The following is a 5,608-nucleotide window of genomic DNA, read 5'->3' as shown; positions in this document are numbered from 1 at the left end:
GCTGTTTTTTCCATCTTACACTCGCATAGAACATACAACAATATAGCATGATGTAAACTATTTATGTAACATTTTCTCAGCTGGTTGTGTCCCCATTACATGTACGGCAGCTGCTTCATCCTGATAAGGAGGTAACAGGGCGTAGACTAATATCAGCAGATCCTTGCACGGAAGAAAGATTTGGCGCACAGCTCCGGCCCATAGTACTATATACACACAACGCTATAGTCTCTGGATGTGATTAGGAATCTGTATTTATATTTCGGTTCTATTGGATACATTTTGGCCAGCTAGTACTATAACCTCATTAAAAGGAACCTGTGATACCTTTCATGCTGCCTTAAAAGGGTACTCCACTGAAAAACATATATAATTTTTTTTTTTTTTTTTTTTTTTTTTTATCAACTGGTGCCAGAAAGTTAAACAGATTTGTAAATTAATTCTATTAAAAAATCTTAATCCTTCCAGTACTTATTAGCTGCTGAATACTACAGAGGAAATTCTTTTCTTTTTGGAACACAGAGCTGCTGACATCACGACCACAGTGCTCTCTGCTGACATTTCTGTCCATTTTAAGAACTGTCCAAAGTAGGATAAAATCCCCATAGCAAACATAGCAAAACTATTTAAAAAAAAATCTTTATACTTCCAGTACTTATCAGCTGCTGTTATAATCCACAGGAAGTTTTTTTTTTTTCTTTTTGAATTTCCTTTCTGTCTGACCACAGTGCTCTCTGCTGACACCTCTGTCCATTTTAGGAATTGTCCAGAGTAGGAGCAAATTCCCATAGAAAACCTCTCCTGCTTAGAACAGTTCCTGACATGGACAGAGGTGTCAGCAGAGAGCACTGTGGTCAGGCAGAAAGGAAATTCAAAAAGAAAAAAACTGTGATTTACAAATCTGTTTAACTTTCTAACACCAGTTGATTTAAAAATATTAATGTTTTCCAGTGGAGTACCCCTTTAACCACATGGCTTCTGTCTGGTCTTCATTGATTAGATCACTACCTGTTTGGATATAGGAGAGATCTACCGATCAAGGCCAATGGGGCGGAGACAAGTAACTTGGGACCACCCCAATGACTCATGGTTCAGGCAACATTAAAGGGATTATAGGTTAGGGTGTAGTCACGCGTACAGTACCCTGCGTATATTTGATGTGCAGGATTTGAAGCTGCAGATCTCAATGTAAACTAAATGACCGAACACCGCTTCAAATCCTGTGCATGTGAAAACACCCTTTAAGGTGAATCAGCCATATTTACAACCCTTCAGATTCATAACATAGAAACATAGAATGTGTTGGCAGATAAGAACCATTTGGCCCATCTAGTCTGCCCAATATCCTATCCTATCAATAGTCCCTGGCCTCATCTTATATGAAGGATAGCCTTATGCTTATCTTATATGAAGGATAGCCTTATGCTTATCTTATATGAAGGATAGCCTTATGCTTATCTTATATGAAGGATAGCCTTATGCTTATCTTATATGAAGGATAGCCTTATGCTTATCTTATATGAAGGATAGCCTTATGCTTATCTTATATGAAGGATAACCTTATGCCTTTCTTTATCTTATATGAAGGATAGCCTTATGCCTTTCTTTATCTTATATGAAGGATAGCCTTATGCCTTTCTTTATCTTATATGAAGGATAGCCTTATGCTTATCTTATATGAAGGATAGCCTTATGCTTATCTTATATGAAGGATAGCCTTATGCTTATCTTATATGAAGGATAGCCTTATGCTTATCTTATATGAAGGATAGCCTTATGCCTTTCTTTATCTTATATGAAGGATAGCCTTATGCTTATCTTATATGAAGGATAGCCTTATGCTTATCTTATATGAAGGATAGCCTTATGCCTTTCTTTATCTTATATGAAGGATAGCCTTATGCTTATCTTATATGAAGGATAACCTTATGCCTTTCTTTATCTTATATGAAGGATAGCCTTATGTCTATCCCTATCTTATATGAAGGATAGTCTTATGTCTATCCCCTGCTTAAACTCCATGTTTGCAGCGACCACTTCTGCAGGAAGGCTATTCCATGCATCCACTACTCTCTCAGTAAAGTAATACTTCCTGATATTACTGCATAAACCTTTGCCCCTCTAATTTAAAACTATGTCCTCTTGTGGTAGTTTTTCTTCTTTTATATATGCTCTCCTCCTTTACAGTGTTGATTCCCTTTATGTATTTAACCCGATAACGACCATGAACGTCTATACTCGTCCAATGGCCGTTACCGGGGTATGACGCGTCATACCGGCTGGCCCCCAGCTGATTCCTGTAGCTGGGGGCCGGCGTTAATAGCCGACATGCCGCGGCCAGCTATTAACCCTTTAGATCGCCGCTGTCAAAGTTGACAGCGGCGTCTAAAGGTGTCTGTATTCAGTCCATGGTGGTCCAGTGGGGTGTATCGTATATTTAGGTGCAAAATTGAAAGGGTTAGGATTTTTAAAAGGTAAGGAGGAAAAAACAAAAGTGTAAAAACAGAAAAATGGTCCTTAAGGGGTTAAAAGTCTCTATCATTTCCCCTCTGTCTCTTCTTTCTTCTATACATGTTAAGATCCTTTAACCTTTCCTGGTAAGTTTTATTCTGCAATCCATGTACTCGTTTAGTATCTTCTCTGAACTCTCTAGAGTATCTATATCCTTTTGGAGATACGGTCTCCAGTACTGCGAACAATACTCCAAGTGAGGTCTCACCAGTGTTCTGTACAGAGGCATGAGCACTTCCTTTTACTGCTAATACCTCTCCCTATACATCCATGAGCACTTCTCTCTCTACTGCTTATACCTCTCCCTATACATCCATGAGCACTTCTCTCTCTACTGCTTATACCTCTCCCTATACGTCCATGAGCACTTCTCTCTCTACTGCTTATACCTCTCCTTATACATCCATGAGCACTTCTCTCTCTACTGCTTATACCTCTCCTTATACATCCATGAGCACTTCTCTCTAATGCTTATACCTTTCCTTATACATCCATGAGCACTTCTCTCTCTACTGGTTATACCTCTCCCTATACATCCATGAGCACTTCTCTCTCTACTGCTTATACCTCTCCTTATACATCCATGAGCACTTCTCTCTCTACTGCTTATACCTCTCCTTATACATCCATGAGCACTTCTCTCTCTACTGCTTATACCTTTCCTTATACATCCATGATCACTTCTCTTTCTACTGCTTATACCTCTCCCTATACATCCAAGCATTCTGCTAGCATTTCCTGCTGCTCTATTACATTGTCTTTCTACCTTTAAGGCTAGGTTCAGACTACAGACTCTCAGGGCAGAAAATTTCCACCCGGAGATTCCAAGTGTGGCCAGCGCCGACTGCAATGTGTTCCGTGAGTATTTCCGCCTGAAGAATGAGCAACGCCATTCTTCAGGAGGAAATTTCCAAGCTGATTTTCCGTTCACAAATTCCTCTTCACAAATTCCGAAGTGTGAATTTGTGATCGGAAACCCATTCACTATACTATACTATACATTTTAGAAAGCAGAATTTCTGCCTGCAATTTCAAAGTGGAATTGGTGGAACCTAGCCTAAGTCTTCTGAAATAATTTCTCCTAAATCCCTCTCCTCAGATACTGAGGTCCGGACTCTGTCACATATTGTATATTCTGCCCGAGGGTTTTTATGCCCCAGGTGCATTATCTTGCACTTATCCACATAAAATTTCAGTTGCCAGAGTTCTGACCATTCTTCTAGTTTGCCTAAATCCTTTTCCATTTGGTGGATCCCTCCAGGAACATCAACCCTGTTACATATCTTGGTGTCATCAGCAAAAAGACCATCAAGACCTTACCATAGAGACCTTCTGTAATATCGCTAATGAAGATATTTAACAATATTGGTCCCAGTACAGATCCCTGAGGTCCCCACTGGTAACAAGACCTTGCTCTGAATATTCTCCATTGACTACAACCCTCTGTTGTCTGTCACTCAGCCACTGTCTAATCCACTCAACAATATGGGAGTCCAAGCTCAATGACTGTAGTTTATTGATAAGTCTTCTATGTGGGACAGTGTCAAAAGCTTTACTAAAATCTAGATGTGCAATGTCTACTGCCCCCTCCGCCATCTATTATTTTAGTCACCCAGTCAAAAAAATCAATAACATTTGTTTGACATGATCTCCCTGAAGTAAACCCATGTTGTTTTTCATCTTGCAATTCATGGGATTTTAGATGTTCCACAATCCCATCCTTTAGTAGGGTTTCCATAAATTTCCCCACTATTGATGTCAGACTTACTGGCCTATAGTTGCTTGATTCCTCCCTACTACTTTCCTTGTGAATGGGCACGACATTTGCTAATTTCCAATCTTCCGGGACGACTCCTGTTACCATTGGTTGGTTAAATAAATCTGTTAAAGGTTTTGCTAGCTCATCACTAAGCTCATTTTATAATTTAGGGTGTATCCCATCAGGCCCCTGTGACTTATTTGTCTTCACTTTAGACAGCAAACGTAGAACCTCTTCCTCTGTAAGGACACATGCATCAAACGATTCATTAGTCTTCCTACCTAATGGAGGTCCTTTTCCTTCTTTTTCTTCTGTAAAAACTGAACAGAAGTCTTCATTAACCCCTTACGAAGGATGTATATTTACGTCCTCCTCCGGCTCCCGCGATATGCCGCAGGGTCACGCGGTGTCCCCGCGGCATATCGGGTCAGTCCCGGCGGCTATCAACGGCCGGGACCCGATCGCGGTGATGCCCTGTATTGACCCTTCAGACGCGGTGATCAAAGCTGACCCCCGCGTCTGAAGTGAAAGTGACCCGGCTGCTCAGTCGGGCTGTTCGGGACCACCGCGTTGAAATCACGGTGTCCCGAACAGCTTGTAGGACACCGGTGTCCGATCGGCGAATGACTGCTCCGTGCCTGAGATCCAGGCAGGAGCAGTCAAGCGCAGATAACACTGATCACAGGCGTGTTAATACACGCCAGTGATCAGCATGAGAGATCAGTTTGTGCAGTGTTATAGGTCCCTATGGGATAACAATGATCAGTGTGTGCAGTGTTATAGGTCCCTATGGGACCTATAACACTGCAAAAAAAAGTTTTAAAAAAGTGTTAATAAAGGTCATTTAACCCCTTCCCTAATAAAAGTTTGAATCACCCCCCTTTTCCCATAAAAAAATAAAACAGTGTAAATGTAAAATAAACATATGTGGTATCGCCGCGTGCGTAAATGTCCGAACTATAAAAATATATCATTAATTAAACCGCACGGTCAATGGCGTATGCGCAAAAAAATTCCAAAGTCCAAAAGAGCGCATTTTTGGTCACTTTTTATACCAAAAAATTTACAAAAATGGTAGCGATAAAAACTTCAGATCACGGAGCAAAAAATGAGTCCTCATACCGCCCCGTACGTTGAAAAATAAAAAGTTATAGGGGTCCGGAGAGGACATTTTTAAACGTATAAATTTTCCTGCATGTAGTTATGATTTTTTCCAGAAGTGCGACAAAATCAAACCTATATAAGTAGGGGATCATTTTAACCGTATGGACCTACAGAATAATAAGGTGGCATTTTTACCGAAATATGCACTGCGTAGAAACGGAAGCCCCCAAAAGT

Source organism: Hyla sarda, chromosome 8 (genome assembly GCF_029499605.1).
Source record: "Hyla sarda isolate aHylSar1 chromosome 8, aHylSar1.hap1, whole genome shotgun sequence".
Lineage (NCBI taxonomy): Eukaryota > Metazoa > Chordata > Amphibia > Anura > Hylidae > Hyla > Hyla sarda.
Note: the sequence above shows the minus strand (reverse complement) of the source record.